The following is an 18,510-nucleotide window of genomic DNA, read 5'->3' on the forward strand; positions in this document are numbered from 1 at the left end:
TGGTCTTCAAGGGCATAATTTCAGTACAATTAAGAGAGAAAATTCTAGGCTGTATTCACTGCAGACTCATCTCCCTTAAGTGGTAGAGCATGTTGGCCCAACCTCCCTTTCAAGAATGGGGCAGTTCCTACTATTGTAAATGCACATTGCTGACAAGGCCCTGTAGGGGCCCACAAAGGGATTCCTGGTGGAGGTGACTATCAGGATGGATCGAGGGATCTGTTAGATGTCTAGCCCCATCATGCTGTGTGGGAATCCCAGGATTGCCTGACTAGGGTCTTGGACCATGGGGTGGCCTAGTAATAACCAAAAGAGTCATCATTAAAATACGCTTGTCTCTTGCTCTTATCCAACTTTTGTAGTCCTTATTTTTTCTGACAAGGTGAGCCTTGGAGTGATTGAGGAAAGTGAAATGGGAAGTAGGAGAGAAGGAATCTATGTCTAAGTAGAAATTATTTGATTAAGTACTTTCTGGAGCCCTCTTTAGGTCTTTTGACTTATTTGCTACATTTATTGAGTCACTGCAAATTATTGTGCACTTTTACATTAAGGTATAAATTTTCCCCTAACTTATGGATTCACGTGCACATGTGCTCTCTCTCTCTCATAGACCATGGTCTATATATAGGTCCTGTAACTTTATTGGGAAGTGCACCACCCAGAATGGAATTAAAATAGACCTACTAGCTTTTTCCAAAATGGAAACCCAAATCTCAGCTGCTCTATTCTTACTTGTAGGTTCCTGATTACTAAACAGTTTGTTCTGCTTTATATCCTAATGCTTCTAAACCACCAACCTGTAGATGCTGCAATGATAACAACCTAACTTCCCTGGGCAGATGACCTCACCATTTTGTCCTGGAACCCCACCTCTGCAAAGCCCTGCCCCACTAGGGCAAGATAGAAACAGGCTGGGAGTATGGACCAACCTGCCAACACACATGCCCAGTGGAGAAGCAATTACAGAAGCCAGACCTTCAGCCTTGTGCACCTCATAATGATATTGGGATAAAGAACAGGAAATTTTTCAAGGGAAGGTGTGGTGGAAATTGTGTAGAGTTGTACCCCCTCTTGTTCTATGTTATTGTTGATACTTTTATTTTATAAGTAAGTAAATAAGTGGGAAAATAAAAATAAATGAAAAATAAAGAGAGAGAGAGAGATTATTCAAATGGAAGAGGTAGAATCCAAAAGGTAACAGAGAGCAAATGGTGGTGCAAAAATAGTAAATGTAGATAGATAAACCATCTGGAAACAAGCAACATGACCATAATCAACTAGGGAAAATGCAGTGGCTCATCTGATTGAGTGTTACTTTATGCGGGAGAACTGGGGTTCAAGTACCTGGTCTCTATGAACAGTGGAGAAGCTTAATGAGTACTAGAGTACTGCTGCAGCTTGGTCATATGCTTTCTCTCTCTCTTTCTCTCTCTCTATCTCTCTCTATCTCTCTCTCTCTCTCTCTCTCTCTCTCATCAAAATATGAATGGAACCATAGATTCAATGGGACTAGACCTGTAATTGATCCTTCTCTCCACCATCCCTGGTCACTTCCATCAGGAATGTCATTATTAATAAGTCCTCTTGTGGGATTCTTCAGGACTGTAGCTTCACTACAAACTACCAATAGTAAGGACTACCCAACTCTCTGAAGGAAGGATATGTCATCATTCATCATACTCTGCTACTCAAGGAAAATCGGTCCTGAAATGAGTACATCTTAGAACTAATGCAGTTTCCAATGGAGGGAATGGGGACACAGAACTCTGATGGTGGGAAAGGTATGTAGTTATACCCTTGTTATCTTATAATTTTGGAAATAAATATTAAATAATTAATATAAATAAATATAAAAATGACCATTGAGAGCAGTGAAGCCATGCAGGTACTAAGCCCCAGCAATGATCCTGGTGGTTAAATATATAAACAAGCATTAAAGGAAAACTACTATATTCAATAACTATCATATAGTCAAAGAAGTGAGTTGATCATGGTTAAAAGGTTTACAAACTCTTTGAATTATTTCAAAGAGCATATAGGTTTTGATATTCAAAGCATTGAAAATCACACTATATTTATTAATGGAACTATTTATCACTATTAAGTTCTATCTGAGTCCTAACTAAATCTATGAAAGTAATTCTGTACCAACTAAATTAAACTCCTAAATAGAATTATTTTTGTCATTATCAACTATTAACCACTTGAGGACAAACCTGACACATCGAGATAGACAGAGGGAGGTAGAGAAAGATACAATAGCAGTAAAGCTTCTTTTAGAGCAGATGGGGCCAGGACCGAACCTTTGCACTCATGGAAAAGCAGGTGAGTTATCCAGGTGAGCTATTTTTGTTGCCCTACCTAATATAATTTCCCCCAGAAACTTGAGAAGCTGACTTTACCATGCATAAGGGATAATCAAGATCATTTTGACGAATGGGAAACACGTACAAATATCCATATTATACTATGAGTTTTAAGTTGTGTGACATTATTCTATGATGCACAAGTAGGCTAAGAAGGCAAAATAAATGGAGACGTATAACTCGAGTACATATCAAAATATCATTTATTATTATATACTCATGAAAAATACTATTAGAGGTAGAATTACTGATTATGCATATAGAAAATAAATTTTGAGCTTAGAATACACCATCAGCATAAATACAGAACAATAGTTATAACATGTTAGATAAGGATTTCTTGAAAAAGACAAAAAATTCACATTTATAACACACAGAAAGCAAGTTTTGGTAAGGATATAAATAAATGCTTATATATCTCAGATGGGAGGCTAAACTATGTATCTTCTAGTAAAACTGAGGTTTTGCATATGCTGAGATCCAACTATTCCACTTCTCTCTATGCCAGGTTATAGGTATTCTGCAATTACTTTAATAGAATAATATAGTAATGTGTGTACATTTCAGATACATAACAATGTACTGGGAGAACTGTTATGGAGTAATACTAACAACACTGAAGATTGCTATATTATTTTTTCTCTTTCCTATGTCAAACCTAAGAGGACAGAATCAGCAAATACTTAAGCTAAAACATTCAGCTACTAAGTCCCCAAATCCTATCACTATTGAGATGTCTTCCCTGCATGATCCTTGATATTCAGGCTGATTTATAAGGGCCTTGAATTAGAGAGATGTTTCAATTTGCACTATTCCCTATTGGCTTTATAATTGTTTTAAAGTCCTACAATGTGTTTGTTTTCTATATCCAAGGTAGACAGAAAGCTTCGCCACATACTATTTTTTCTGAGAAATAGCCAACTTCGTGGTACCAATTACTACTAGGAACTCAGTAAACACTTGATTTAACTATATTACACCATTCCTTTACTCAACTAGAATATATATGAAATTTAAACACTTATTTTGATATAGATTTTTACAAAATTCTTCCTCATCCCTCTCATGCATGTCTCTGGGTATAATTTCATTATATATCAGTCATGAAAATCATAGGATGAAGCTGCCTATATCTGATATAGGTATCCTAAATCTATTCACACTACCAAAGTAAGTAGCAGGAGATCTTTGACAGCACTCATCAAACTAGGAAATTTTATCATCATGTAAATCACAAAGTAAATTTTGGGCAGAAAAAACAGTTCACCTCGAAAGTGTGCTACTTTGCCATGTGCATGACTCTGATTCAAGCTGGCCCCAGTGGCATTGATGAAAACTTTGGTGCTGTGGTCTCTGTCACTCACCCTTTCTGTCTCCCTGTCTCTATATAAAAAAAGAGAGAACACAAAATAAAAGGGAGTTGGGAGGTAGTGCAGCGGGTTAAGCACAGGTGGCTCAAAGCCCAAGGACCAGCTTAAGGATCCTGGTTCCAGCCCCTGGCTCCCCACCTACAGTGAAGCAGGTCTGCAGGTGTCTCCCCCCCCCATCTTCCCCTCCTCTCTCCATTTCTCTCTGTCCTATCCAACAGCGATGACAACAATAATAACTACAACAATAAAACAACAAAGGTAACCAAAAGGAATAAATAAATATTTTTAAAAAAGACTTAGAGGGAGTCGGGTGGTAGCATAACGGGTTAAGCGCACGCCACACAAAGCTCAAGGACCTAAGGATCCTGGTTCCAGCCCCAGGATCCCCACCTGCAGGAGGTCGCTTCACAGGTGGTGAAGCAGGTCTGCAGTTGTCTTTCTCTCCCTCTCTGTCTTCCCCTCCTCTCTACACTTCTCTCTGTCCTATCCAACAACGACGACAATAATAATAACTACAACAATAAAACAACAAGGGCAACAAAAATAAATAAATAAATATTTTTAAAAAGACTTTAAAAAAGAAAACAAAATAAATATCATCTCAAGACATATATATATATATATTCATACATACATATATTTTTATATATGTTGTTTTATCTTGTATTCACTAAGTGCTCACATCATGGGAAATATCTCCTAACTTCCTACAAAGTCATACTAAACAGGATTAGAAATATTTAATTTGTAAAGTAACCATAGCTCATCCAAAGCACAGACATAAGTGATAGCTGAAATGAAATCATCTGGAATAAATGGACTCCAGTTCTTGGGTTTGGCAAATAAACCAACAATTACATTTTTCTAGAGAAAACAACAGAAGCTTTATGCCAAGCTTTTCCAGGGAGCTTGAACATTTGTAAAAAGACTGTTGGTTTGCTAAGAAAATTAATTAGCAGCAAGCAATGCAATTTGCTATGATTTCAAAGCCAGTAGTCTTTAATTTATGTATCTCAATAAACAGGAACACAGCAAAAATCAAAATGTCAACAGATATAATGCTAATACTTCTTATGGTTACCTAATTACAATGGCAGTATTTTTTTTTACCAGAGTACAGCAATTATAGATCCTGTGTCCATCTCTAAGACTTCTGAACTTCTACCTTATTAGGTAAGGTGTTCAATGTTTACTTCTTTAGAACACAATAGGAGATTCAGTATAGTACATTACATAACACTCTTTCATGGGGTAGTTTTTTTTAAAAAATATTTTAATTATTTACTTATTGGATACAGACATACAGAAATCAAGAGGGAAGGAGGATATAGATAGGGAAACAGAAATAGACACCTGCAGCATTGCTTCACTGCTTGTGAATCTTTCCCCCTGCAGATAGGGATCAGGGCCTTGAACTTGGGTTATTGTGCATTGTAACATATATGTTTTACTGGGTGAACCACCACCTGGCCACCTGGTAGTCCTTGTATCATCCCTAGCTGGTCATTAGGCTAGGCACTAAAGAATAACAAATATAATGCTTATTCACTCTAGTATTCTTATTACCTGATACATGGGGTATGTATGAATAAATTACTACTGAAACTTTGAATCTGTGTTGATTTGTATTTCTATAAAATTTAAAAGGATTAATTTTAAGAAACATCTTTAAAACTCCCCGTGTGCAGTGAACTCCATAATCTCTGTTATCCCTTTCAAATCTGAGACTAAACACTCCTATGAGAATCAGATATTTTTAGGCCAAATCTTGGCAAGTTGACAGCCATGAGGATTGCATCTGGCTGAGAACTGCAGAGACCCTTCAGAAACTGGTAAAAAAAGAAAAAAAAATCTCCCACAGTTATCTCAAGAGAAAGGCCACCATCCGGCCCCAGGAGAAAGAATGCTATTTTAGAAAACTCCTGATAGGATAGTAGGCTCTTTCACCAAGAATAAACCAGGGCCACATTTATGTTCTATTATTTATCAGAAAGCTTTTAATATCCTTGTTATTCATGGACAGAAATTAGAAATGTAAATTAAGTTGTGGGTTCATGTCCCTGCACCAGCACTAATGAAGGGGAAAAGGGGACTCTAAACTGAATACAAATGTCTGGAAGCAGTACTTTCACCTTTTCCAGTTCTATTTTGAGCTAATAGCTCTGCCAGCAAGAGATACAAAACAAGACTACCTCCAAAGATATTTGGATTCTGAATTACTAAAGTCTAAGAGAAATACAGGAAAAACTGAAGCAGTATCAGAAAGGAAGTGATCATACCCTAAGGCCTGTCTTGTAGATGCTGAAGAGAATATAAACTCAGGTTCTTGGAAGCTTCTTTGGGAAGTCCCATTTTCCTACATACATCCTATGTCAATGTCACTTACCCTCAACATTGCTATTCACTTCTGGTACAATGTGAATTAATCTACATACAGAGATGTTGGCTAGTATGTTTTAATAAGGCAAATATCTATTAAACTGTATAATTTCAAAAACTTTACTTGATGTGCCTTTCCATATTCACTCATCTCTGATTTACTGAATACCTATTATGTTCCAGGTACTGTAATAGGTGATAGAAATATAACATACTACAACAACAGCAAAATCCCTTTCATGTGGAACTCACATTCTGACTAAGAAGATGGCCTATAAAAAATTAAACATAATACAGATAAATTATATAGTATTTTGGAAGGTAAACAGTAACAGGAACAAATAAACTTCAGGCAAAGGGAATTAGAAGTGTGGGGAAAGAGTGAATTATTGAGTTGTCAGAAAAGCCATAACATATTTTCCTATGCAAAATCTGTCATGATTTTTCTGACAGCCAAATACAAACATAAATAGGATGACCAAGGCAAGTCTCACTGAGATATTTTGGAAAGAATATTAAAGGAAAAGGATCAATAGCAAGTATAATAACTAAAGTAGCAGAAATTCCAAAGTAGGGTAGTAGGTTGACCTGAAAAAGAGGAGTGATGATGACAAAGACATAGAAGATGAGTTCAGAGAAGCAGAAGAGAGTATGACAAATATTGCTCTGTCCACCATTATAAGAACATTAATTTGTACACTGAGACAACAGGGGACTAGAGGTCTTGAATAGAAGAGTTATATTGTGTGTCCAGTATTTTTTACAGAATACCTTGACTCTCTATTGTTGATAATATATTGCAGGGTCACAATAGGAGCAAGAAGACCAGATGAAATAATCTAGGTGAGAAAACTTAGACCATAATGATAGAAGTAAAAATGAAATGAACTGGTTATATTTGTGTTATACTTTAAAGGTAAGGCCCTAGGGTTTGTTGAAGGACTTAAAATGTCTTGTTAGAGAAAAAAAGAGAGAGTTTAGAATGTTTGAAAATTGTTTATTTAAATGATTAAGTAAGTTTACTGAGAATACATAGATGTTGAAAGTATCAGGAGCTAAGTCATGAACACTTTAAATTTTAGGTGCTTATTAGATATCGAAATAGAAGCATTAAATAACCATTTCAGTATAAATCTGGAATTTAGAATAAGGGTCTAGATTTAATAATGAAACACTGATATGCTTGGTGTATAGATGATAATTAAATGAGGTTATATGAGATAACAAAGGGAATGGATATAAAAATTGAAAAGAACCATTGGCTAAGAAAAAGGGTATCACTATGTTAAAAAATCATAAATGAAAATATAGGTAAGTGAAGAAGACAGAAATGTGTGATGAATCAAGTAATGGGAAGGGAGGAGAATTATTGTGGTTTCCTGGGAGTCAGGAAATGCAAATATGTGGCCCAGGAATTGGTACAGTGAATAAATCATTGGACTCTCTAGCATGAGGACCCAAGTTAAATCGCAAGTATCACATGTTCAAGAGAAATGCTCTCTCTCATAAATATATAAACAAATCTTCAAAAGAGATATGAAAATACATAATAGATACATTTTCACTACAGAAATAAGATGAAGGTTGATAATCTACCCTTGTATTTATGAAGAATACGGTTATGAATGACCTTTACAAAGAGTTTTTGAATGCAGAGAAAGAGATTGGGATAAATTCAAATGATAGTGGAAGGAGAAGACATAGAGACTTAACACAGACAACTGTAAGGGGTTTTGCAGCAAAGGAATATGGAGAAGTGAGGTGCAACTTGCCAGATTACAAAGGAGTTTCTGGGAGTAATAACCAAATAGAAAGAAGAAATGATAGTATAGAACAGAGAGAAATGAATTGAAGTAATATTCTAGGAAAGCTCTTATAGTGATAAAAATCAATAGAATTAACTCTAGAGTCAAACCCAAAATTTCTGGTCTTTTCTCTAATTCTTATATTGGTGTTCCACTAGAATATTAAATAGTACTGATAAAAATATAAACATATAATAAAGAATTAAGAATGCATACATAAAGCAATACAAACATGGTCAATAGATTTTTGAGGAAGACATCAATATACACAGTACAGAATGAATAGTTTCTTTAACAAATTATATGGCAACACCTTAACAGTCACACGCAAAAGAATGAAAGTGGAATACACTTTCTGCCACACACACACAAAAAAAAGTCAACACAAAATAGACTGAAGACATTAACCTAAGGTCTGAGATTATAAACCACCTAAATAGAAAGAAGCAGACTCAGAGAGGCAGCTTACGATGCGTGCCTTGTCCTGTGCACAGACCAGGTTAGAGTCCCAGCACCACAGGTGAGGTTCTATAGCAGTAGAGGACACTCCTGCACTATGGTGTCTGTCATTCGTTCTCTATTTAAAGAAAAAAAGTGGCAAGTTACAAGTGAATTTATGCATGGATTAGGCCCCAGCTCTGCAAAAATAATAAAGAAACAAACAAACAAATAGTGGGCAATAGGCTCCTAAATTCCACAGAATCACTATTCAACCTTGGTGAAATAGAAAGAGAACTGGATCAGGAATAAAAAAAAAAAAAAGTGAATCCCAGATTCACAATTTACTAGTTTGTGATCCTAGGCAAATCACCACAATTTTCTGGTCTTCTGCTTTCTTATCTGTAGCATAGGGTAGCTAAGAAAATTAATTACTGGGAAATTATGGGAAAGCAATGAATAGCTAAGACTAAGTGATTTTGAACATAACTTTTGCTACAGACAGATCAAATCATTCTGGTAAACTGAAATGCCATATGAAAGTTCAATGTGTACATTACATTCCACTATGATTTTATATATTAGATTATTGGTTATTACAGTATAGTTAATGTATAAGCAGGTTGCCTAAAATACCCTCCACCTTTTCTATCCATTATGATGGTCTTTGGATATTTTGAAAACCCCTCTATTTTTTTAAGGGAAACGGCGTGAAAACCAAAACCCCTTTATTTTCCTAAGGAAAACAGCATGAAAAACACTACAACTTATAAATGCAATAAATGCAATATATAATATTGTCATTGTCCTGTTTTTTTTTAAGAAGAGGAGGAAATAGAGAGGCAAAGAGAGGGCACAGGGTGGTAGCACACCAAGTTAGGTTCACATAATGCCAAGAGCAAGGACTTGTACAAGGGTCTTGGTTCAAGACCCAGATCCCCACATGGGGGAGGGGTTTTTGTTGCATTACAAGCAGTGATGCAGGTCTGCAGGTGTCTATCTTTCTCTCATCCTCTCTATCGTCCCCTCCTCTCTCAATTTCTCTCTGTCCTATACAACAATAACAGCAATAACAATAATGGAAAAAGATGGCCACCAGGAGCAGTGACCTCATAGTACAGACACTAAGTTCCAGCAATAACCATGGGAAAAGGGAGAGAGAGAGAGAGAGAGAGAGAGAGAGAGAGAGAGAAGAAGGAGAAGGAGAAGGAGAAGGAGAAGGAGAAGGAGAAGGAGAAGGAGAAGGAGAAGGAGAAGGAGAAGGAGAAGGGGAAGGGGAAGGGGAAGGGGAAGGGGAAGAGGAAGAAGAAGAAGCAAGAAGGAGAAGAGGAGAGGAAAGGGGAGGGGAGGGGAGGAGAGAAGAGGAGAGGAGGAGAGACAGAGAGAGAGATAGAGAGAGAGATAAAGAGAGAGATGGAAAAAGTGAAAGAGAGACCTCCAGCCCTACTTCAGGGTTTGTGAAGGTCGATCCATACTCCCAGTCTGCCTCTCTCTTTCCCTAGTAGGGTGGGTCTCTGGGGAAGCAGGGCTCCAGGACATATTGGTGGGGTCGTCAGTTCAGGAAGTCTGGTCGGCATCATGCTGGCATCTAGATCCTGGTGGCTGAAAAGAGAGCTAACATACAAAGCCAAACAAATTGTTGAATAATCATGGACATAAAGGCTGTAATAGTGCAGGTGAAATGTTGGGGGTACTCACTGCAGACTCTTGTGTACTTCTGCTTTCAGGTATATATTTTTCCCTAGTTTATGGACATGTTTGAACATATGCTCCATCTCAGGGGACCTGGTCTATATCTAGGTTTTGGGACTTTGTTAGGAAGTGGAACACCTGGGATGGAATTAGAGAATTCTATGAAAGGAAAGGTCTCACCCGAGTAATAAAGCTGAAGGGTTGTCATTCCACACCTGAAATCTCTGGACACCATCTGAAGTGAAGCATGCTGGGGTGGCACTCATTGGCATTGATTAGGTTGCCATCGGCAGATGCAACATTATTTGATATGAATTGAGAGAAGCATGCAGGAAAGTGGGCCCCACCCTAAGTTTCCAGGACTGGGGGAAATATAGGCTCTATTGTGGAAATGTGAGGTTCCTGATTTCTTAGGGTCAGGAACTTCACATTTCCACAATTGATTGTATGTCTCGAACTTTTTAAAACACAGACTGAGTCTTTTTAATACATAGGCTGAGTCTTTGATATGCTGACTCTCTCAAAAGTCTAGACCAGGTAGAACAGAAGCAACTGGTGGCATATATATACATATATACATATATGTATATATGTACATATATATATGTACATATATGTATATATATGTACATATATGTACATATATACATATATGTATATTTGTACATATATATACATATATGTATATATGTATACATATATGTATATATATGATGCTGGGTACTATACAGCAAACGCTAACAAGGGGACTTTTCAAAGTTAACCCAATTACCAGATAATGTGATGATAACAATAACTATCCATTGTCTTCTTGAACCCTAAGAGCAATAATTCTTGGTCCTGTAACTTAACCATTTGCGTGGATTTGGGTAACTCGGCTGATGGATTTGCATCTCAGTTTTTGGAAATGATAATGGCAATAATAATGATGCCAATAATAACACTTATTGAATCTTCTTATATGAATGTACTATTTTAATTAATTTATATAACTATGATAAATCAAGAGGTTGTGGTTAGGGTGAAAAGAAATGATACTCTTAGTGAATCAAGAATAAAATGTTTCATATAGGGAGTCGGGCTGTAGCGCAGCGGGTTAAGCCCAGGTGGCGCAAAGCACAAGGACCGGCATAAGGATCCCGGTTCAAACCCCGGCTCCCCACCTGCAGGGGAGTCGCTTCACAGGCGGTGAAGCAGGTCTGCAGGTGTCTATCTTTCTGTCCTCCTCTCTGTCTTCCCCTCCCTCTCTCCATTTCTCTCTGTCCTATCCAACAACGACGACAACAATAATAACTACAACAATAAAACAACAAGGGCAACAAAAGGGAATCAATAAATAAAATAAATATTTTAAAAATGTTTCATATATACAACAAATACTTCATATGATTCTATTGATATGATTAACCCAATAATATTTAGTATGAATTGACAATGTAGTAAACAATATACTACTACTTCAAAAGAAGTATACTTCAAAGCACAGCTCATGTGGGTCAGGGAGTGGTGTAGCCCACTGAGCACACTTCTCTCCCCCTCTCAATTTCTTCTGCCCTATCAATATAAATACATAAATAGTTTAAAACCACAGCTTACAAGTCAAGAATTTCAGATAACAGACTACTAACTTAAAAACAAAAATTCATTTAAGGGGTCTGGCGGTAGCACAGCGGGTTAACCGCACATGGCGCGAAGCCCGAGGAAAGCAGAAGGATCCCAGTTTGAGCCCCCGGCTCCCCACCTGTAGGGGAGTCACTTCACAGGTCTGCAAGTGTCTTTCTCTCACCATCTCTGTCTCCCCTTCTCTCTACATTTCTCTCTGTCCTATCCAACGGCAATAACAGCAATGACAACAATAATAATGACAACAAGGGTAACAACAAGGGCAAAAAAATGGGAAATTTGGCCTCCAGAAGCAGTGCATGCAGGCGCAGAGTCCCAACAATAATCCTGGAGGCAAGAAAAAAAATTCACTTATATTTTTTCATGTTTTTGAAATGAAATGAACAAAATAAAATATACTAGTTTAATTTGTACAATAGAATGATATGATTACTATGTGAAATTATCATAATTAGTTAAAATACCTTGTCACAGAAACATAGTTACAGTTTTACCATATATATATATATATATATGTATATATATATATATATATATATATATATATATATAGTACTAACATACAAGGAACACTATAGAAGTACAAGAAAATGTAACAGAATAGTGAAACCAAATACAAACATCAGATAAGTGTAGTTGTGAGAAAGTTCACAATTTGAATTATCAGAAAAATGATTTTATTTAAATAATTAAATAGTTAAATAGAAGAGGCCAGGTGGTGGTGCAGCTGGTTAAGTGCTCACATTACAGTGTTCAAGGTCGCAGGTTGAAGCCCTTTTTCCCACCTGCAGGGGGAAGCTTCATGATTGATGAATCAGGGCTGCAGTTGTCTATCTCTCTCCCTCTCTAGCTCCCCATCTCCTCTCAATTTCTCTCTGTTTACACCCAATAATAAATAAATATTAAAAATATAATATTAAAAATAGTCAAATAGCGACCACTAACTAGCAAGTTCAAAATGAAATGTAAACTTTGAGTTGTACTATGTATCAACTAAATCAAAATGAATTGAAACTTTACCTGTAAAATGACACCTTTCCTGGGAAGATGAGAAATAGGACCTATGTGTCAACAACTGTACTGTACTGTAAAATGCTAATTCCCAATAAAATGTTAAAGAAAACTTAATTGAATTGAATTCCCCAAAGCAATGCATACAATACAGGGATGTCTAGGGTTTCAACCTAGGCAAATTGGCTCATGGATTAAATCACTAACATTATACTATGCAAGATAGTGAAAGTTCCATGAGTAGGATGCATTACTTGCCATATCTATGATCCAGTTTCAAAGTCCAACACCACTTGGAGAGTGCTATTGCACTGTAGGATACTTTGTTGCTCTTGTGTCTCCCTTTATCTCTTCTTTATATATGAAAGAAAAGTGACTCAGGAATTATGAAATCACACATGTACGAGGTTCCAACCATGAAAAATAAATTATGCAGGGCGAGGCATTGGTGCACCTGATTAAGCGCTCACATTACAGCGTACAAGGACCCAGGTTCAAGCCCCTGGTTCCCACCTGCAGGGGGAGATCTTTGCAAGTGGTGAAGCAGATGTGCAGGTGTCTTTCTCTGTCTCTAACCCTCTTTATCTCTCCCTTCCATCTCAGATTCTCTCTGCCTCTATCTAATAATAACTAAGTAAAAATATTTTTAGAAGAAAAAACTTAAAAATAAATTATGCAATGGGTATCTTGTTGCTTATTCATTTTCATACAACAATGAGCAATCTACTCAATCTATATATATATATTTTTGCCACCAGGGTTGTTGCTAGAACTCTGTGCTTATACAGAAACACCACTCCTCCCATGAGTTATTTATTTATTTATTTACATAAGAAATAAATAGAGAAACTGAGAAATAAAATGCAGCACAACTTCACAACTCTCAAATCTTCCTCATTGAAGGTAAGAACTGGGGGTTTGAGCCTAGATCTTCACTCATGGTAGGGTTGTCTGCTCTGTTTTGTTTCCTAACACTCAGTCCTGAGGAAATTATTTTTATATTTAATTACTGATAAAAGAAGATATTGTCATTTTATAAAGTTTTTCAAACATCTTGATACTAATGAGTGAAGTTTGTTCTATTTATAGAAGCCCCTATGTATTTTTTTTTAATCAGAGCACTGCTCAGCTCTGGCTTGTGGTAGTGTGGTATTTGAAACTTGGGACTTTGGAGTCTCAGTCATGAGAGTTTTTTTGCATAGCCATTATGGTATTTCTCCCACCCCTTATAACATTTCTTGCAGGGTCAGGATAGGGGTGATGGATTCCTCTATTGTTTCTGAGATGTTCTTAATCTTCCCCTCAAACCTGAATGATAACCTAGCTGGGAAAAATATTCTTGTATATTATATGTATTTTGGGGGGGTTATACACAAAGAGATAATAAAGTGGAGGAATATTCCCAATACATTCTATAGTTAACTAAGGGAATGGTGAATCTCCAAATGCTATAAAGCCATATTCTGATTCCTATTGTTCTTGAACCTCTGTTTTGCTAGCTATACATGGCACAAAACAGGAAGAAAATGAGACTTCTCAATGGTGGAAGTCTTATAAATGACTCTTGAGTAAATCTCCAAGTGTAAAGAATTACATTCTATCTCATGAGTCCATGAGATAGGGCATATGTGCATGTATCCATATGTTAGAGGGAAATATATACCTTAAAGCAAAAGTGCACAATATTTTTCAGTGAGTCAGTAAATGAAGGAAGCAAGTAGAAAGACCTAAAAAGACACCAGAAAGAACCTAATGAAACAGTTTCTACTTAGACCTAGATGCCCTCCTCACTTACTTCCTATTACACTTCCCTCAATCACTCCAAAGATAATCTTGTCAAACAAAGTAAGGACAAAAGCTGAATAAGGGCAACAAACTGGCATGCTTTAACAAAGACTTCAGCCACTACCAGGCCACGCCATCACCTGGGGCCCTAGTCAGAGAGTCCTGGGATTCCCACACAGACATGATGGGCCTAAACCTCTAACAGATCTTCTGCCACTGCCACTGGTCATGTCCATCAGGAACAACATAATGCACCCCTCTGTGGGTCCCTATAGGACCTTGCTATTAATGTGGATCAATAATCGTAGGGGATGGTCCATTCTCCAAAGGGAGGTTGGACAACATATTCTACCTACTACCTGAGGAAGATGGGTCCTGAAATTAGTGCAACCTGGAATGTTCCTAGCCCTGACTACAGAATGTAAGCTCATACATACAGGGATGCAGATGTTACATAGGATCCTATCCAGAATATGGGCCCCAGATTAAATCTATGGGGTTTACAGTTAACAGTATTTATATAATTTCCTCAGTTTTGGGAGGTATTCTTGTCCCCTGCTCCAGTTTTCTAGTCCTTTTTCCAACTATGACACCATCTCCCCAGACAATAACCTGGGTCCTCCTGCATATTAGCTGTCAGACTTAGGCAAAAACTAATAAAGTCATAGGCCTCTTGGAATATACCTAAAATAGACCTACCAGCTTTTTCCAAAATGGAGACCCCAAATATTCATCTGCAATATTCTTGCCTTTAGGTTCATGATTAGTCAACAATTTGTTCTGCTTTATATCTTAACTCTTTTCCAGCCACCGGGTTCTAGATGATATCATGATTCCCACCTAATTTCCCTGTGCAGAGGACACGACCATGTGTCTTGGAGACCTGCTCCCCAGATCCCTGACACACTAGGGAAAGAGAAAGACAGGCTGGGAGTATGGATTGACATACCAATGCCCATGTTCAGCGGAGAAGCAATTACAGAAACCAGACCTTCCACCTTCTGCTACCCACAGTGATCGTGGATCCATACTCCCAGAAGGATAAAGAATAGGGAAGCTATAAAAGGAAGGGATTAGATATGGAGCTTTGGGTGTGGACCTTGTATGGAAATGTACCCCTCTTATCCTATGGTCTTTCAATATTTCCATTTTATAAATGAAAATTAAAAACAAACAAAAAAAAAGAATTACATCCTTTGCAAAAAGTTGAAGTAGAGAAAATTTCACTCTGCAAAAGTAGACAGCAAGCAGTCCTTCCTATCTCAATCTTGATACAAAGCAGAGGGAGAAAAGATTCTTTCCTGAGAATCTAATAACAAAGTTCCCACATGGGGCTAGTGCATGCTCACAGTCACAGACATCATAAAACTGCAGTCACACAGAGGTAAATATGATCTTATATGCATAATGCAAAACAATGTAGATTTAATTTTAAACAAATATTAAAAGTATTAGTAAGGAACAAGAAATTGTAATAACCCAGAAAAAATGAACCAGAATTTATAGAAACATCAGTAAATAATAAAAATTGTAAGAATAAATAAGCCATATAAAGCAGAATAGGTACAGCTAAAATACATTAGTAAAATAGAAATAAAATAAGTATAGTAACAGCATACTGTGCTATTGTGAAAGTATGAGAATGAAGAAGAGGCACTATTTAGAAATAAAAGTTGCTATTATTGCAAAGTTTTAGATAAATGAATCCTCAGATACAGGAAGCACAATAAATTTCATACAAAGTAAAGAAAAAGAACTATGATTTATCACAATGAAACTGCTGAATAGAAAAGATAATGAAAATATTAAAAATCTGCCAGAGATTAAACAGAGATTGTACACACATAAAATTAAAAGAAGATAAACAATGGATGATACAATAGTAATAATGACATATAGAATAAGTACAATGATGACTTTCAATGGGATGAGAGTAACTTCTAACTTTGTTTTGTATATCTAGAAAATTATCTCAATGCAAGCAAACAAAAATGAGTGGTTTAATGACCAACAGATATTTATTAGTCTACATTTCAGACAATATGATCCAAGGAAAAGACATCAGAATGGAGGCAAAAAGTTAATGATGAGTATAACAAATACAAGAATAATAGAACCAGGGAAGCAACGATTCATACTTAATAATTTTACAAGGGAAAGACAAAAAGGGCGCTTTAGACAATTAAAACTTAACTAAGTTAAAAAAAAAAGCAATTACAAAAACAGTGATGAAAACAGTATATAAATAAGTAGATGCCACCATAAAACAAATTCAGCAAGATAAAGAACTTTTCCTTAAATAGTGAGTGATTTATAAGACTACTGTCCTTTCATAGGTAATAACGACCAATACTAGAACATGTTCTGTAAGTTACTTCATACAGAGGAATGGGTTTGCACTGAGACAAATATATCTGTTTATTTAGTACTGCTTGGTAATAAGATACCCAAAATTACAAGGAAGATGACTAGTGCTAATGAGGGCTGTAGTGTTTGGCTGAAAACAAAGTAAAATTAATTGAACATTCTCAGAGAAAATTGACTCAATTAGGTGAAAATCCAATAGCTACACTATAGTTTCAGGATTATTTTACCATACAGAGTACATTCCATTTTACACAGATAACCAAGAAGTCCTGGAACACGTTAAAGATGATACCATATGAATAACATTAAAAAATAAAAAAGCAAGTATATGCAAGAAATTGTTACCCTCTTTCCTTAGTTGATAAGCCATCTCAATTTATGCAATCACTTGCAAATGCCAAACAGCCCAGTACAGAGAAAAAAATAGATCACTAATTGTCAGTAAGTGTGGACAACTTATGACCTAATTAGTTGTATACAAGGCGAATGAGAAGCTTGGGACCTATTGAAAATTGAGAGCTCAAAGATAGCCACTCTTAAGGAAGTCTCAAAGGGAATAGTAATGTTGTTAGGTCATGAAGCATCCTAACATTCTTATTCTATGTCATTTACTATCGCCAATTGGCTTACTTAAATATACAAGAAAGACAGAGAATTTTTTTTAATATAATTTTTATTTAGAGAAAGGAAACACTGACAAAAACCATAGGATAAGAGGGGTACAACTCCACACAACTCCCACCACCAGAACTCCGTATCCCATCCTCTCCCCTGATAGCTTTCCTATTCTTTTTTTAAAAAAAATTATTTATTTATTTAATAAAGGAGACATTAATGAAATCATAGGATGGGGGGTTACAACTCCACACAATTCCCGCCACCCAATATCCATATTTCATCCCCACCCCAATAGCTTTCCCATTCTCTATCCCTCTGGAAGCATGGACCCAGGGTCCATGTGGGTTGCAGAAGGAGGATTTCGTACCCACTGCTATAAGCTTGGAAATGTATGTGGAAGTGGAGGGAAAGAGAATATTAAACTTTCTCACATCAGTTGGGTGAGACAAATCACTTGGGAGCACTCGTGCATTGCCATGTGCAGGACAGGTTCAAGTGCCAGCACTGCTCTCTCTTTCCCTCTCCCTCCCCCCTCTATCTCTGTCACTCTCCCACCCTCCCTCCAGGATTCCCTCCTTCATTCCCTCCTTCACTTCCTCCTGCCTCTCAAAGTTAACCAAGATCACTGAAGACCTGGCAATGACCAAAAATATGAACAAGTAAAAGCCTCCCGCCTTCCTGAAACATCATTTCTTCCCCATTTTGTTGTGTGTATTGTCAAAATGCCTTGCTCTACAAATTAATTTATATTTGTCATCTCATTTTATTCCCACATGCACTGAAATGATTAATGATTTTTTCCTCTATATTCTGAAAATAGGGAAATAAGAATAAAATGGTAACAAGGACAGATAACTTTTCATTAATAAAAATACTTAAATTCTATTCCACTACTCTATTGAGTGTGATTGTTAGAGCTTAAATTCTAAATTGATATTGCATGGGTTTGAATCCTTGCTGCATCACTTTTTACCCATATGAGCTGGAACATATTACTATATTCTCTCAGAGTGTGTTTATGCATGTGTATGAAAACCAAGCTGCCAGTGAATATTA

Source organism: Erinaceus europaeus, chromosome X (genome assembly GCF_950295315.1).
Source record: "Erinaceus europaeus chromosome X, mEriEur2.1, whole genome shotgun sequence".
In the NCBI taxonomy this organism is placed as follows: Eukaryota; Metazoa; Chordata; class Mammalia; order Eulipotyphla; family Erinaceidae; genus Erinaceus; species Erinaceus europaeus.